The sequence below is a fragment of the Etheostoma cragini genome, chromosome 5 (assembly GCF_013103735.1).
Source record: "Etheostoma cragini isolate CJK2018 chromosome 5, CSU_Ecrag_1.0, whole genome shotgun sequence".
Lineage (NCBI taxonomy): Eukaryota > Metazoa > Chordata > Actinopteri > Perciformes > Percidae > Etheostoma > Etheostoma cragini.
The window spans coordinates 13,007,340-13,025,743 of record NC_048411.1 but is presented as its reverse complement, the minus strand read 5'-3'; the positions used below and the strand labels follow the sequence as shown (position 1 = coordinate 13,025,743).

The 18,404-nt window shown below is 43.6% G+C and overlaps 1 protein-coding gene across 1 annotated transcript in view; it reads left to right on the top strand.

Annotated features, from left to right (window-relative positions):
• The first annotated feature begins 297 nt into the window (after window positions 1-297).
• The window catches only part of fam222a (family with sequence similarity 222 member A), a 48,881-nt gene continuing 30,774 nt past the window's right edge, over window positions 298-18,404 (top strand). The window contains exon 1 of the mRNA XM_034871552.1: window positions 298-1,207. The gene's annotated coding sequence lies outside the window, so the exon portion shown is untranslated. The remainder of the gene's footprint in view (window positions 1,208-18,404) is intronic.

Here is an 18,404-nt window from a genome sequence, read left to right as displayed (position 1 = left end):
TCTTCCCACGAAGTGATGGAGCCTTTAACCTTTAGCCAGGCTGATGATGAGAAGGATAAACTAGTGATTAAAGATCTCAATCTGTATTCTGTCACGGCAATTTATATCCGACGGGTTTTTTTTCTTTTCTTTTTCCGCGAATAAACAACGTGGTTTCAGACGCTTGGACGCCGATCATCTCTATGGTAACAGTCCTCAATTACCGATGATTGGCCAACCCGTGGGAATGTTTGTATTCCCTCAGTACAGTGATTGGTCGGTGGGCGGTCTGTGCAGCCTGACAGTCTGCAGCGTTCCGGGTTATTGTCAGTCTCGGCAGCTCGGCACAAGGGCAGGACCGCATCCCGGAGCTGCCTGAAGCAGCTAGCTCTTTATTCAGACATAACCATTTCTTATTTGGTTAATACACCAAAGAGAGTATCTCGGAGCTTTGCTATCGAGGTTACTCCACAGTCGCAGCTGGAAATCTGAGTCTGAATCGGGAGCCAAGACATCTCCGAGCGGCTGCCGACACCACGGAGAAAGTGACGGACGGAGCAGAGCCTGATACCGGGATTTACATCGCGTCACTTAAGGATATTTCAGGCAGCTGCTTTGGCCCAGCCAAAGGGTACCTTCACACACTATTGCCTAGATAATATTACTAACATTCGCATGATACATTTCACCTAAGGTCGTCTATAGTGAGCAGGCGGACCACTTTAAACCCATGCGTAACAGCGGTGGATTTTGGAATACTGCTTAGCAGTTCAACCATCCAGTCTTTCGGTTATCACTTCTGTTATTTGGAGGTGTTTACAAGCGAAAAGAAGAGCAACCAGGACCTTTTACTTTGTTCCGGAGGCTGAACCTTGAAAACCCGAAGCGCACTTGGTGCGCAATCCTTCCGAAACGCTCCTGAAATTGCCGACCTGCGCTTTTGCCCTCGCCAAAAATTGGCAGCCGACTCGAGAGAAAAGGCAAAGCTTATTAACTTCGCTTGCTAGAGGCTAGTGTGGAATCTAATTCCCAGGGTCACCGGTATATTTGCATACAATTGGAAGAGGAGGATAAACTTAATCAACATTTGACATCGACTAAGCGGCTGCTGGATTTTGGAGAACAGAATGAATCCTTTTTAATTTGGACCACAGAAGTATGAGGCAGATTGCTCAGTGAATGCTACGATCTGCATGGAGTTCTAGTCTGCACTACCGAGCAATTTATGGTAAATGTATTTTACTTTATTTATTTTGTATCCAAGTCTTGCGGATTCAGAGTGATTTGGGTCATTCTTTGTAACCATAAACGTAGTAGTTACTGTCAAAGCCTCGCTGAATCCTTTTATGATGGTAAATAGACCTACAGCAGAAAATAATGAATGTTTGTCATTGCTCCCTTCTTTCCCAGGATGCTGCACACATAACGATGTCTCAGATTTAAACCCTTTGTTTCTCTGCGTGACCCAATAAAGGAAGTGTTGTAAAATCGACTTGTTAGAGAGACGCTCCCGAATGGCTTTAGGAACTGCTTTGATGTGTAATATTGGGTCTTTTCAAGTATGGATAGCAATTAAGTGTATTGTCGAGGGTATCGCCCCACAGGCAGGGATATGGCACTGGAGGAGTTGCGGCTCCGAGCAAAAGGTGCGAATTTCTCCTGTGTAGACGCCCCCGTGCGTCACGTGTGGGTAGGGTGACTATAGTGGTTGCTGCAATTAGGGATTTTTCACCCTGGTGGGTTAATGATATACAATCTCTTTTTTATAGCGTGGCTGCATATTGTGTTAGGTTTGGATCAAGGGACTCATATAATTCATGGAGACTTTTGCGGACCACTGTAAAACTTTTCACTTTGTACTCGGGGACATGGATGATGCACTGTGCTGCATTGAGATCTGGAGGCAATTTGTCTTTGTCCTTTGAATTCTTTGGCAAGTGTGTCCTCTGCAGCCAGAGTCTTGAATTGAGAATATAAAGGTCTTATTATCTTCAATGTAACTGAAGTCCATGTTTTATTTGAAAATAAATGCTGGCTGATAAAGTTCAGGCACTTTTCACTCCTGTGAACTTTGAGCCTCATGGGTTGCTGAGGTTGCTCTGCAATATTTAGCTTCATCGCTCACACTGCACATAAACGAGCGTGCACATTATGCTGACTGTGCAGTGAAAAAACTGCACACAGTATGTTTTATCATTAGACTACAAGCATCCTCAAAATGTATCTCCCTCACTTCCTCACTGGCTCCAGTCATTCTCTCTCCAGCAGCCCGGCAGACAGGCAGCTTGCTGAATGTAATATAGGCCCCTACAGCAGGGCAGGCACCCCCACAGTTAGGGCACCTGCCATAGAGCCTTCCTGCTTGTATTGAATAAAACATCCAGTGATGTATGAGGCAGGGGCTGCACCCGAGGGGGCAGAACTGCCTCATTTACTTCCTCCACTCTGCGCCTATGACCTGCTGAGCAAATTGTGCTCATATTAGCTCTGCGGCTGCTCCTCACCTAAACAAATAGTCTTCCCAGCATAATGCTTGCCTTAACTGAACATGAAGGTTGGACAGGCCGGGGAGAAGAGAATGGCAGAACAGCTTTAATATCTAGGTCACTGAATTACCTTTTGGAGTTTGTAGCTCTTGTTTTTGCCTCTTTATTTTCTGGCTTGCTATTACATGTCACATTGGACCTTCAAGTGTCCTGCTGCAAGAATTTACTCACATTTATGTCACCATGTTTCCTGTTGCTCACTGCTATTGACTGTGTGACAAAGGCAAATGTCCACATATAATCTTAAAAGAAAGCTTGTGTTGCACAAATCCTGTTCACATCAGCAATTTCCTCTTATCTACCTTACTTGCTGATGAAATTAATCAGCAATCCTTAATTACTAAAGTCAAAACTGAACTACTACTACTCTACTCAATTATGCTGGCAACAGCTAGGAGGTGGAGAAAATATTTTACCCCAGTATTAATGAAAGTAATGCACCATAAGAAGCCTGGTGTTTCTTTCCTTTTTTTTTTTAATCAATTTCCAACTCAAATTGCATATCAGTTTGATTGATTGATAGCGTTCGGGTTCCTTACTGTATTCTTTTCTTATTAAAGCGCCTGCCTGAAGTGAATAAGTGAGCTCCACTCATGAATATTGTTAAAGTCGCTGAAGTTTAATTTCCTGCACTGTGTATTAATCTTTTTTAATCCCTGCATGGTTTGATTGTCTCAACACATACCCAGAGGCAGCAAAACTCATTTTGGCACATAAGATGACTAAAATAGTAGATACAGATGTGTGTCTGTGTGTGTGTGTGTGTGTGTGTGTGGTTGTGGTTGTGTGTGTGGTTGTGTGTCTGTGTGTGTCTGCGTGTGTGTGTGTGTGTGTGTGTGTGTGTGTATGTGTGTTACTAGATGTACCCACCCCTGAAGTGTCTAAGCAATGCATGTCCATTCCTTTGCAGGCTCTATTAATAAAAGTGCTTTTTTTTTCATTTACACAAATGTGTAAATCGATGTTGATGTAAAAAATCATGAAAAACCTTTCCTTCTCCTGTCAAAGAAAAGAAAAAAGAAAATCATTCTTAGATTATCTGATATCCTAGAAAAGCACAAAGCTTACCTCTTAATATCATCGGACATTTTAAGGAACATGAACGTTTTCTCTCAAAGCCATGTCACCAGCAGCTCATTAGATGCCTGATCAAAGTGTTTTGTTTCTTGAAAAGTCTACAACAGTCCTTATTTTAACACTTCTCATGTGCAGGCAAACAGAAGAGATGTGACCTTTCTTGTACTTTACAATATTACATGATTTAATAAAAACTCTGTTGTCCCTGCAGCAAGATTTGTCTCGCATACCAGTACTCAGGATGTGGAGACAGAGCATGAAAAAAACGCAACATAAAACAAAATCATCACGCAGAAGTGATTGTGGAGAAACAAACACACCCTTCAGCCAGTCAGTGTGAATGAATAGAGGTGAAAGCGACGTTCAGTTTCCAGCAGAGATAGTGATGTTGATAGGATTTGACATTGAATGTGCAGGCAGGATTAGTACCAACGCTTCTGTTTGTCTATTTTTTGTTAGTGTTTGCAGTTCTTTAGGCTCGACGTGGTTAGCTGCTACAATTCATCAAGCTTCACACTTTATTCTACTGCCGGGTGATTGACCCTCAGTGGTATTAGCTTCATATCACACAGACGAATACAAAAATCATCAGTAAATCGACTGAGACGTGTCAACAATTGTCTAGCACAGTGCTGGCGTTTTGGTATCATAAACAGCTTAAGCATTTCAATTCAAGCATGTATGTCTTTGATGTGGCATAGGCTAGCCACACAAAAATAGACTACAGGCATATGATTGCATACGTGCACCCCTGCAGTGTTTCTGATGAGTGCTATTTGTTATCGAGACGCCGTGTGGTTCTGTGCTCCTTACCCCGACTATGATTTCCTGTTTAGGCTGTAGTAAAATGTTCACCTGACCACAGCTCGGCTCATGTGACCCGATCTGCTGTGATGGTAGATGTTGGCAGCTCTTCATCAGGGTTATCTGCAGCCACTTATTGCATGACGGGCAGCGATGATCTTCCACCTCCACCCTCTCTTCCCCTCTCACCCCCTGTCAGACTGAGTGGAAGTCACGTCTCACTAGGCCCCCGGAGTTAATGTTTAGCCTTTAATTTGGAAAGGTTAGGGCCGTCAGTCAATTTTTTTTTTAAATGCCCTTGTGCGTGTGAAATATAGTCAAAAGTAACTGTGCAGCTTATATGTGGTTAATGAGTACACTATAGCAGTATAGAGAGGCAGAGTGCTGGGCAGTTTATAGTTTGCTCCATAACCCAGCCAGAAAAGTTAGAGGAGGCATGCTCCTTCCAAAGTGTTCTTGGTGGAAGAAAGAGAATAAAGCAAATCTGACAAGCTCTCCAACAGCGAATTTGCTCTCCTTAAAAACAATGCCGCTCTTGCCTTCCTCATGGTCACATTGATTTGTTCTGGGTGACAGTGCAGGCTGCTGTGAAATCACCCTAGCGCCATTGATCTCAAGGAGAGGAGGAGAAGAGGGAATGAGAGCCTTGCGACAGTGAGCAACATGGGAAAATCCTCAGTGTGCCCTCTTCAACCTTAACCAGTAATAAAATGAAGGCCTCGGTTACTATCAGATCAGCCCCTGCTGTACTTCTTCAGCCACTGTATCGCAGTCTAGACTGTGCTTTGATTTGTTTTGGAGGCCCGTGTATGCTGTTTGATTTGCTATTGTGCCTCGCCATGTTTCACATTATCAGCTGAACTCTTTATTGCTACTGTTTTCCATGCCAGAAGCAAGGCTTTTTTTTATTTTATCTCATCCAGGTCTCTGATTAATCTCTCCCCCAATGCTGGTGTACTTTAATCTTGAATGGGAGATATCTGATTCTCCTCGGCTATTGAGGAAGATCAAACTTTAATGGAACAAGGAACTGCACATCATCCTAATCTCCATCTCCCTGCATTTTGGTTGACTGCTCTCCCTCGGGCTTTGTAGCTTTCTGCAGAAGCAGGAAATACATCAGACAGATAAGGTGTTTTCTCGTCATGCTTTGGTAATTTATTCCCTGTTGACGATGGCCACCATGTTACTTCTCTGCTGTTTGATTACCTGGTTGAAAGAACAACAAGGTAAAAGCGGGGAAATTAATTGACACTTACAAATGGCTACCCTGTATAACCTACACGTTTGAAACTTTTCCACAAGCTTTAATTGAGTTTTTTTCCCCACAATCATTCCACAGGGGATAAACACACATGCTCACCCTCTGTCTATTTATTGACATGCAAGAGATGAGGCCATGTGTGACCCACGTCATCCGTCTGTAATAGCCTGGAGGTGAGATACAGTCAGCTGCATGGATCTATTAAGGTTCAATGCCTTTGATTACACCACAGTCAATCCAGGAATGAGCTATTGGCCGCTATTTCCTCCATTCAGTTCCTTCATATCACTGAATAACCGTGCACATTATGCTGACCGGCATCCACATTGTGACTGGCTAGATGCATATTGTTGCAAATGGATAACACTTATGGAGTGCCACACCTCACACAGACTGTTTGTGTCTGTGACAAAAAGAGGCTGTTACCCAATTCTAAGGCGGTTGCTGTAAGGTAATGAAATTTCCACTGACTGGAGAAAACAATGTTGTCTGGTCTGGATTGTAATTGCAGGAGCCACCTCACCATTTTCCTGAGTTCAGCGTGAATGCAACACGATTTAATAAAACTCTGGAGATTTTTATCGGTTATTGCCAGGCCTGGCAGCCACATCAGGGAGAGTAAGCTGAGGCTTGCACAGATAAAACTCATTCAATTTACTTGTTGAATTTTAACCAAGCCGGAGACCATTTACAAGAGAGCCGGCATATAATCCACAGAGAACCGTTTATGTGTTTGTATAGGGATGATGCAGGTCAGCTATATTGTTAACATAATGCAACCATTTCCTAATCTAAATGGAGGAGTAGCCTGCAATTTCCGTCATTTTCTTGTCCTTATTATTTGTGTCAAGAAAGGGTTGGAAATCAGTGGGATATTAGGCCCAGAGGCCAAAGAGCTTCTGTATGCCTGCCTCCACTCACATACAAAAACATAGGAAAATTGACATAAGGGCATGTATGGACACACACACACACACACACACACACACACACACACTCCTAGCCCTGTTTTATTACCTCCTGCCTGCTGCTGGAATTGCTTTCCTCCCTCGAGTGAGCCAGGCAAAGCCGGCTTTATTGTGTTAACCTATTTGTGTGTCAAGAGCGATTGCAGCGTTCTTTATCTCTGTTTGTATTCGGACGGGGAGACGGCAGGGAGAGAGCGAGGGAGCGAGGAAGCGGAGAGAGAAAGAGAGAGAGTGGCGGAGGAAAGGGGGGGTTGCACAGGAGCCAGGCAAGCCACCGGAGTTAGACGGATGGCCGGTCACCTCGCTCCACTCTGGAGGATAATGACTGGTTGCTTAGCAATAACCCGCCCCCACCCACTTCCAGACTTGCATCCAGAGTAATCACTTTTTTCCTCTAAAAGATTTCATATATAATTATAAACCAAATGCCGGCCTTTGAAATCTGCCTAATGGGTCTTTTCATTTATTTAGCAGAGTGGGTTGAGAAATTTGAGATATTGCTGTGTGTGTGTGTGTGTGTGTGTGTGTGTGTGTGTGTGTGTGTGTTTGTGTGTTTGTACAATGACACAATACCAATAACACTGGTTATTGTAGATTTGTTTGTGTGTTTGTCAGCATGTGTTAATATCGGCTTTGTGTTGAGTAGTTGGTGGAGTTTGACCGGGATTACGACCAGGCCAAAGCTATATTTCCTGCTTGATAGCCGCTGCTGTACAACCTTTGACCCACATAATGCTGCAGTGGCAGAGTCACATTCAAATAAATGCATCTGCACACACAGTCACATGTTCACATTTTTTGATGGCCGGCCAGAGTGCTTGTTCTTGTGAGCTCTTAGTTTTATTAACATTTTTATTGAGTTGAACAAATTGCTGACCTTTTGTGGCATAATGAATAGCCTGGCCTGCTTAGGAAAAGAGAGTTTTGGCGGAAGTGACTGGCGTCAATCCAAGCATTTTAACTCATGATTTGCAGTGTGTTTATTCAGCAGGTGACAGCATTTAATACTGCTGAGTGTTTTCCAACATTGCAATGCTTTTTCAACTGCTTTAAAAAAAAATCTTACTCCTCAGTTAGGACCTTAATCTTAAAACTGTCTTTAACCTGCACTGTTTTCCAGTAGGTCTTCATAACTTTAGGTAACTGTGTTTTTGAGTGGCAGGATGAAGGTATAATATCTGAACATGACCCTAATTTATACTGCCTTTCATCACCAGCAGTCACTGATGTTGGCACAAAGTCCAGAGTCGTTTCAATGCCAATTATCCTCTCTGCAGTTGAGTGTAGATTTTCTTCGTCCCTCTTTTATGAAAAAGATTTTTTTTTTATTTGAAATTCCCTGTGAAGTTCACTTTAAACTTTTACTTGTTTATGATGATAAAAAAAAGTCGCGGCTGCTCAAACAGACCTCATGGATCAAATAAAATGTTTTGACTTATGCCAGTGTAGCCTGTTGGTGTTACATTAGACTGTTCATTTTTGGAAAGACAAATTTCAAATCGCAAATAAGTTTGTTTTGTTAATGGAGCTTCTTCAAATAATGTCAGCCGTGTCTGATATTTACCCATCTGTGCTCTCTCTCCATATTCTGTTCAGTGCCATCTTTTCTTATCCAGGCTCATGCACCATTGCTAAGAGTGACAGCTTTGCACGTCCTGGGAACTTCATACAGATAAACTAAACATACAGTGCTATCCCCCACCCCCATCTCCGTGGCATGCTTCTGTGGCTGCGTCTATAGGAACAGCTGTCCAGCTGTCACTGCAGCCAGCCAGTCAGCCGCTCTCCAAGGCAACATCTGTAGAGACTGAACGCACAAGGGCAGCCTGCCGTTCTCTGCTCGTCCCCAAAGACCACGAAAGTGTGTCAGGCCTTTTGGCTGCACATTACCACTGACCATATCAACCGTATCAGTGGGTTTTGATTAAACGTGATCTGCTCCTGTGCCACTTAAATACGCTTTGTGAGACATCAGACTTATTTTTATGTCACCGACTTCTAGTGATCTGTCACTGAAATGATTCACAATATTACAACAATTCTTAAAACCCAAATGTAACTGTACAGCCAAAAACACACACCACATTATCGTATCCATTAATAGTCATCTGCCTCTGCGTGTTTGTGTGTGTGCGTGAGTGTGTGTGTGTGTGTGTGTGTGCATGCGTGCGGGTGCGTGCATGTGCGCATGTGTAAACAAAATCCCAGCGAGCAAGGTGCAATGGCCTGGAACTGACGAGAACCCATTGGGAGAGTCTCTCATTGATGTAGCCCCCCGCTCCCCCTCCCCATCATCTTTTCCTCCTGGCAGCGGAGCGACGGTGAGGCGGGCAGCGGGGGGGCACAGAGCCATGTGAGTGGGGAGATCAACAGAGCTGCGGTCCCCTCTGTCAGCCACAAACTAGGATTAGGGAGATCGCATGGGACTCTCTCCTGGGATGAGCAAAGGGAAGAAGGGAAAAAGCAGCTGTTCAGTGTTTTTCTCTTCTTGTGTTTTTGTACCCTCTTCTCTGAGCCTGTCATTAGCTTCTGTCATGTTCTTTTTTGTTTGCCTTTAAAGGAGGAAAGGCTTTGAGTGTTACTGTAGACATGGATGAGATGAACATTTGCTCTTTGAAAGTACCATTATCGTTCCTGTGCCTCTTCTTGTTGTTTTTAGGAACTTTTAAAGGACTTGATTCCTTCATCAGTCCTCTTGGTAACTGCGGGCCTCTCAGGCATACTGTGCCTCTCCCCACAGACAGCTGCAGACTCACACAGGCTCCGGGCGAAGTTTGATGGATCCTGTTTACTGGAGCTGAGAGAATGCCTGGGTGTCTCAAATTAGGTGTCACTTAAAGCTCGTCTTTTAGTCAGCTTTCCATTTTGTTCCCCCCATCTCTAGTGACAGCACTGTGCTGCCAATTGTAACGTGGATTGAGAGGAAGACATTTTGTGATTACACATTTTGTCATGATTGAGGGGTGAAGCCGGCAACTCGAAAAAAAACAACAAATTCCATATGGTTGCAGTGAAATCTCTCCACCCGTAGTAAGTTACACTCAACCAGCCCCTGTCCCAATGACAGGGAAATCGCCTGCTCATGACTTATCGTTTTATCATTCAAATTTACCCCATTGATGCTTGCTGCCGTGATTGACAGCTGGGCTTGAAAGCCACAGCTATCTCAATTGAGCTGCGGCAGCCAGTTGGTAACCGTGACAATGGTTTCTCCTCTTTGCCTTGTTTTCACAGTTTTTCTGCTGTCACAGAAACCTCACTGATTGCTTCTCTGCCAAGACAGCATCCTATTAATCTTTTAAATAAGGGCTGCAGCCCTGCTGTATTGTTTGCCGAAAACCGAGAGGACATTGTGAGACCACACTGAAAAGGAAAAGGGGGCAACTGGGGCTGAATCCGCTTCATTGTGGCAGGAAAGCCGATCCTCCTTAAAACCAACAATATTAGAAATCTAATAGCTGCTGTGGAGATGGATGGTGCTAAGGTCTGAATATAGCCAGCGCTCTCTGGCCCCAACTGATTACTCTCCGGGATTTCTGTCGTCTACTGCCGCTCTCAGCTTTGCTCTCCAGGTGCATTCTGTGCTTGCATCTGCATCGTGGCACTCTGAATAAAAGCCTCAATGTTTATGGCCCTTTTCTTTTTCCATGCACTTGATCCCTTTCAGCATGTTTGGAACAGGCTTTATTTATTTTTTTCTTCAATTCTGGGCTCAAACAGCATAACAGCATCATATTCTGAAATAGCAAACCATTGATGTATTGTGCTCTGACCTAGAGAAGGACGAATTATAGCTCAAATCTTTGTCCCTCTGTACCAAGCTGATAATTTGTTGGAAGGAAACACAAACATGAATGAAATAACAGTGTTTATGCACAAATGTATGTTTAGTACAACCCAGAAAACCTCTATGTTGAAAAGGCTGCTCTCCTGCACTGTGATTTCATGGACAAGGCTTTTGTGTTTAACTAGGTGTGATTTGTGAACATTTCCCAAGTGGTAGTGTGTCTTTTTTGAGTCTCTGTACTTTCTTGTCAAGTGGTTGTTAATGTAGAATTGCTTCAATGCTCTTGACACCTTCTGCTTTGTAATGAGAGCCTACCTGTGCAAAATAGCCACATAAACCAAACCTTTTAAGGATTAGGGAACATGTGGTGGCAGTATTCAGCAGCTCAGTAGTTTGGATGTTTACAGTATATAAAGATACTGAAGTTATGGGATCATTGTATACCCTCCTTGTGTCTTTGTCTCATCTCAGGCCATGGAAACCCAGTGAGGCAGGGCAACTGATGACTAATTGACTCCAGGTCAGAGCCACATGATAGGAAGACTGCTGGTCAATGGAAATGGATATACTTTCCCCTTCAGGGAGCTATGACTGCTTTGTGATCATCTGTGTGATCACGCACCTGTGCACGCACACATGCATCAACATTTGAGCATGTAGCTTTGGCTGTTCACCCATTGTCTCACAGTTGCTCCTCCACTTTAAAAACACAGCAAATTGATCCATTAATAACAACTTCAGAAAAATAAAAAACTGTTTTTAATTGACTTTATTCAGGCAATTCCTTATAATCTCACATGGTGCTGCTGGGAGTATCTTGAGTGTTTGAACAATGAGGAATCAGTGAATTATGGACTTTAATACCTAGAAAGAATTTTGGCCTGGTTGTATAATATTTGACACCAGTTTTAAATGTATCCACTTCAATTTTTATGAAAGAATATCCTGAGGGCGCTGCGACTGTTTTGCAGTTGTAAGGGTGTTCTCTATTCTCTGTGTGTTTAGCCTCACTGCAGTGGTTTTTATCAACAATGAAGTTCTCTCTTTTTGTGCACAAAGACAAGTGATTGTAAACTGTGAGTCTGTGTTTCCTCTGAACATGCAAATGTGTGCACGCAGGGATGTCTTTCTGTTCTTGTTTGCAGGTTAAACACAAACACTGCTGCCCCAGATTCAAACACAACCCCCCACCACCTGAGTCTGATCCCCGGCAGCCAGCCACAAGCCTCCTCCCCTCCACCCACCACCCAAAAGAGATTCTCTCAGTTCCTCCAGTTTAAAAGCGCTCGCATAGCTGAACTGTGTTAAAGCTTGCCCCTCCTCCCTGACCCTTCCTTCTGGAGACAGCACTCTTGACCTGCTGCCCCATTGTTTCCAGCAGGGATGGATGGGGAGCCGCCTCTGCCGGCACGATCCTTCACTCAATAGCTGCCCCATCTGTTGACTGCCTGACTCTGGGTTACAAGCGGGGATTTTGCTCCGTCTGTGCAGGGTGTGAAAGGAGCTATCTCAGGGGGCTTCCTGAATAGGGTTTTAAAACTGCAGTAGTTGGGTGTTGTGATGCCCCTCACACCCCGCCCCTCCACCCGTCATCAGCTCAACACAGCCGGCTGGGTGTGTGCAGGATGAGAGGCCTTCATTGTGCCTGTTCACAGGCCCCTAGGCAACAGGGTCACCTTGTCCCCAAACAAATGCTGCCCTCAGTGCGATTGTTGGCACTGTGTGGGTGTGTGTGTGAGTGTGTGTGTGTGTGTGTGTTTGTTTGTGTGTGTGTGTGTTCGTTAGGGGGAGTGGGTATTCGAGTATAAGAATGCATCATCATGAAGAGGGCAGGGGCCTTGGCTGTGAGGACATTTATCTAACATCTCTGCCTTTCACATCAAGGCCTATTCAGTGCAACCCGTCTGCGTCGGGCTTTCAAAGGGCATCACAGATAGAGAAACATTTTAGGCTTCTTTACAGGTCAAACTGCCCTCACTGAACATTTAGACTAACAAAGCTGCTGATGCCATTTTCTATTTCTCTTGTACATTCAGCTTAACTTAGCTTTTGTCGCTCCTGAATTTGAGTGCCTATCTCTTGAAATTGTCTTTAGAGTCTGGTCTGTTTTGTAGTTCTTGTGAATTTTATTTGAATTGAAAACAAATGTCTGGCTGTTTTGACTCCTGGTTCACCTTTAGTAATTAATGTTGACATTGCAGTTCGCAGTTTGTGCTGAGGTCCTCTGTCTGTCAGCGTGGGAGATGTTATTTTGCATTTCCTCTTAAGTGAAAATGAACAGTGTGCTGCCCTCTGAGATCCTATTCTTTCTCCTGTATAAAAAAGCCCCATAAACTAAAAGAATAGCCTATGTTTGGGATGATTTTACCCTTTGAAAGATTATTTCATTACAATACAGATCCAAATAGTTGTACATATTTATTGATCCTTGTATTATCTAGGCATTTATAAACTTTTTTTTCTCTCTTTCATATCTTCACTTAGACTCAGCATTTTAATCCAGTTCTTTTTCTTTTGTGTGTGTGTGTGTACATGTGTGTGTGTACCTCAGCATATTGATTAAAGTATCAGGATATGGTTGCCCCATGTCTTTTTCCTCTACCTTTCTCCTTATGATTGAGGAAAGACCAAGTGAGCAACATTATCAGACAGAGAAGCAGGTGGTTGGTTCAGGCGTGGAGCCCCCTCACCAGACGAGACAGAGTTAAAGGAAAAGGGGGCTGCTGAGTGAATTGAGTGGAGGTAGAAAACTGCAGTGACAGCAGAATGAATAAATTGAAAAACTCTCTCATTGTAAATTGTCTATTGCTCGTGACAAACGATCTGATAGGGTTTCCGACACATCTGTCCCAATAGAGCTGTGAATAACTGGTCTATCTCCACACTGCTTAGCACTGGCCCCGCACTTAATAATTCATACAGTGTGAAATATTTTTCCCGGTACAGATATGCCAAATAGCAGCCGCCAGCAAGCGGGGGCGGCGAGGGGGGTGTCCCTGTGGTGCTAATTTGGGGGATGGTGACATGCATATATATTTCTAAGGGGGCTTTAGTTTATAAGAGCCTCCTCAGACACGTTTGCTCTCCTGTATGCTCTGTCTGTTGTTAGAAAGAGCTAGACTGGAGGTGCAGAGAGTGCAGGTGACATTTAACTCATGGCTGATCTGCCTGGAACCTGGAGCAGCAAAGCGAAATACATTTCCATTTAAGCTAACTGAACACACTTATCAGTGACTGTAGGGACAAAGGCAGGCTGTAAACCTGCTAAGTAGTTTTTGCTGTTTGCCCCGGCGAGTGTTGTGGTCACAGTTGACATCAGTGGCGGCAGGTGTCTATGGACACCTGGTTTATGTCTCCTGTTTCAGCTGACTCCTCCTGCCTCAGGCTCCTGCAGAAGCTCAGCAGCCAAAGGCAGATCTCATGGTCCCTGACCTTATTGTCCCCTTCATTCACAGCGCTGGGCTCACACCACCCTATTCTCCACAGCAATGAACCCAAAGCAATAATGGCTGTTGCTTGCATGGGCGTGCACAAGTGTGTGCAGATACATGCTAGTCAGTTTTAGTGTTGTGCCATGTGTTTCATTATTGTGCAACGGTGCTGTGCCGTGCTCGTTTTGTAGCGCAGTCCTGTACAAACTGGGTTTTTAAGGTTCACATTCAGGCCCTGATACCAATTATGCAAACTATTAAAAATTTAAGGAGGACAGTCTTTTATAATTTAATCCTAAAGTAATAGATTCTATTAAAAATGCATGAGAGGAGCTTTATAGATGGAGCTAGAATTAGTGTCTATCAAAGACTCCAGTCAAGGATGCAGGGGCAGCAGGAGCGGTGGTATTGCCTCATTATTCAAATAGGATATGATTACCATAGAGCAGGAGTCCCTCAGAGCTGATGCAGAGCTCACTGGCTACTGCTCTCCCTTTTTTAGTTCAATGAAACTGGTTTAAGATTTCCTGTTTTAACTTTCACAAATGGGATTCGAAGTGACGCGTGATTTGTTGTGGTTCAAAGCACTCTGTCGTTGAGCTGCTATTTGTCTACTTGCGTTTCTCCTCCCTGGTGTTTCACTCAAGATTGTTTAGTCTTGTCCTTGCTGAAAGCATGTGGAAAGTGTTCAAGCATGAAAACAGGACGCCTGCAGTGTTGTAACTTAATGGCTCCTGCATCAAGCGAGCAGCATACCTTTTTACAGTTCCTTGGTTTACCTCACAGAGCTTCCTGGACAGTTGAAAAGCAGAGTGAAAATTTTCCACGGTGCCGTTTTTACTGTTCAAACTTTTCAGTTATTGTGTACTCCACTTTATCTTGAGGGGGAGTGGGCTAAACTGTTTTTCTGCATCACAGGTTTTATAGAGTACAGATAGCAGTTGAATTTCACTCTGTTGTCGTGATTTGCTTCAATAATTACAGGTAGAAAACCGCAGTGATTCCAATTAATCCCTATTAATGTGCTGCAAGAAGAGGATTGAAAAAGCCAATAAAAATTGGAACACTCATGAAGCTTATATGGATTTTAAGTTCTGCCTCTGAGGTAAATTCCTCGCCTTCTTGATGTAATGGTTGCCTGTTTATGGAATAAATCCAACAGGATTAATCGATCATCTCCGTGGAAAGGTCAAGAGGAGAAGCTCTGGTGTTTGAAGTGCTTATCCCATGAAGGAGTGCCAGAAATGTGACACCTCCTTATGAGTGGGCGGTGGCAGGCAGATTAGTGACGGACAGGGTGGCCCAGGGGGATGATTTAGGGAGATTCAGCTCTAAATACTCTATATATAAATAATACTGTATATCAGAGAGAGAGAGATTATAAACTGCCTTCCCCAATCCCTACTTTCAACAGAAAAGCATATTAGTAGATTAAAAAGAAAATTTCCAAAAAGAGGACAGAAAAAGGAAAACATGCTGGGTCACACCTGGTTGTGAAAAGTGAACAAAAGTGTATTGGTTTTAACCTCCTGTCCACACTTCCTGTTTAATGTTGCTTGAAGTTACGGTGGTTTCATCCCTTTGCAGTCTAATCTAATATGGAGTGGGTGGCTTTGGGCAGCATCTGTGCTCCGAGTTGAAATAGGGCTTTCACTCCGCCTAATCCTCTATCCAGGGATCACTCAGTAGGGTGAAGACAATTACCAGCCTGCTCTCTCATGCTAATGGAATCTCTAACTAGATCTTACAGAAAGAGGAAAAATAGACGGAGGAAGAAGCGAAGTGGGGACAATGGCGCAGAAAGATGACCCAACTAAAATGGGTTTTTAGATTACCATTTAATTATTGATAGAGAGACTTGTAAGGCTTAAGGTCAGGATTTGGAGAGCTTTTTCTAGTAAAGGAGATAAACTATCAAGTTATTTTGGTGTGTGTGTGATGTGGGTTGTCGGGGCCAGTAAGTTGCTATCAAAGGACAGATGTCAGCGACATATCAGCAGCTGTGTGCTAGGTAGTCTGCCTTTCACCTTTTTATCACCTGCCTCCAGCAAGGTGTCGGGAGTGGTTTTAAATTGCATTAATATGCAGGAATTTATAGATTGCCTCCCTTGGCATTTCTGCAGGGAGGGGAAGAGAGTATTACAGTCTCCATCTGCACTAATTACTGGGTCTTGGCAGTGTTACCTGTCTCTTGTGAAGGACAAACCAAGGCACGTACAAAAGCAGTAACACTCTCCGGGGTGTTTTTACTCTAATATGTTTGATGTGTTGGGAGCCTTGACTACCACAACAAATCTCTGCTAGTAACATCAGTAAACTAAATGACTACGTCCAACTTCCTTCATCTAGCTGGGAGAGAAAAGCTAACACGCTCTGTAGCTGAGTTCAGTGACAGTTGAGTGTTTGCTGTTGTAGTTAAATGTATCCGCATATATCTTCCGTTAATCCCGGTGGAAACTTAAATGGACTATCTCCAGTTTGTCAGAAGATTTAAAGTCACGGCAGCTCAAGAGTAAATCTTAACAGGTGGAGACCAGCCAGTGTTCTCCTTGAAGTGTAGTTCTGAGACCTAAAACAGGAAGGCATGTCTTTGGTCTAACACATAAACCACAGGAGCGACGAAATGTATCAAAAATCCTTTAGAGGGAAAAGATAATCAGTCGGCACATGTTCTGTTATCTCTGCGATGACCTCGCTCCTCTATTCTCTCCGTGGCTGGTCGAACTCGCTGATAACAGGAGCCCTTATCGGTTGCTTTTGTCATGGAAAGCATCTACCATTTTAAATCATTACAATCTGCCCATTTTTTCACTTCCCCAATCATTGAGCAGTGACACCAAGACCTTGCCTGTGAAAACACAAGATCGATGATTTAACACTTTCTACTTTAGGTAGCTCGCCGGCTGCCAGGTTGCCAGGTTTCTGCATCAAATCTGCATGCTGCGATTCCTCAGCTCGCTGTGAGTTTCTCAGGTTTCTGTGTTTGTCTATCTGCCTGTCAGAAAGACTTCTTGGATTGCTGCTGCACAACAACATCTTGCTGGTGTTTGTGCCATCTGTGCCTTTAGCCAGCAGGTGATTACCAACCGCAGACTCACCTCCCACTCTGTCCAATTGGATTCCCTCTGCTGGCATGGTCAGGACTGGCTTTGAGAGGGAGCAGGATGACAACAGCTGGATAGCACACATTATGGAGTAAAGGGAAAAACAGAAACTGCAATGGGGAGAAAAAATGTGCCTCCTTTTCCAGCAAGCTTAGCTGTGAGCACTCGTGTCATCTTCTCTTTTATAGTCCCTAATATACAGCAGAGCAAAAATGGCTTCGTCACACTTCAAATATATCAAATGAGATCAGTGTCAACATTTCAGCGGTGCACTATTTGATTGCCTTGTGGGCTTCACAACACACTAATGTTATGCATGACTGAGTATTGGATCTATAACACCCTCCAGTGAAAGACGGCGGAGTTGTCCTTTGGACCATGGGAATTGGGGTCACCTTAGGCCCGGCAGAGAGCGATGTTTGGAGTCAGGCTTCGGCAAGTGAGAGAAGAAATCACATTGTTTGAATTTAATTATATTCCATTGATTTATTGAACACCCATTAATAAGCATACATTTTGCGTGAAGGTTTTCTCTCTTTCTCTTTCTTTCTTTCTCTCTCTTTCTCTCTCTCTCTCTCTCTCTCTTATTTTCTTCGCCTGCTCACTCCATTTCATCATACATTGACATAATCCTTTCTTTGAAGTTCAGGAGCCAAGCTGAGGAATGACAGCGCAACAAACAATGAACACAACACAAAAAGACAATGAACACTATTTGAATATTCAAGTGAGCCGCCATAGGATGGATAGAGTGGAAAAAAGAACCCTTGTTTTATTGTTTGTGTGTTAAGCCGTGAATGGACCTGTCTGAGACAATAAAGGATTGTGTCACATTGGGATAAGAAATTTTGCAATATCAACAATGCTTTACAAATTGTGTGTAATAAGGTTTACTGCCTAGCATTAAAACCAAGCTGGCACAGCTAATTTTTCATAATTGGCTGAAGTTAGTGTGGAGGGATTGTGATTTATGTATGAAAGTCCTGCCTGGTGAGGTTGCATCTGCAGCAAAAACCTGTTTTAAAAAGTGATATTTGAAATTTTTTGCAGCCGGATTTGATTTGATTTTGTCCTTTGCAGAAGTATTTTCACACACTCTGGCGTTTCTGCGATCAACAGTTCAGTATAAACTCCACAGCAACTCTCCACATCTGTTTAATATGTCACAACATTTGCAGGGTTTCTGTGTGGAAGTGGTGTTAGATGACAACCGCTGGTGCTGCTTCGCAAAACAATGCAACAAAGGCTGAGGCAATAAGAGGAGAAGGAGATGTGTTTCCCCTGTGGTTTGTCTGACAATCTTAAGCCACGCTCTTATTGCTCAAAGTCCCTCCCTGACATCTGCAGGAGCACAGAGGCTCAGTCATGTTGTAAGAGCACCTTGGTTGTATTGTGCTGGAAACCAACAGATTTTACCGAAAGGGGCTCTACCAGCGTGGGATTA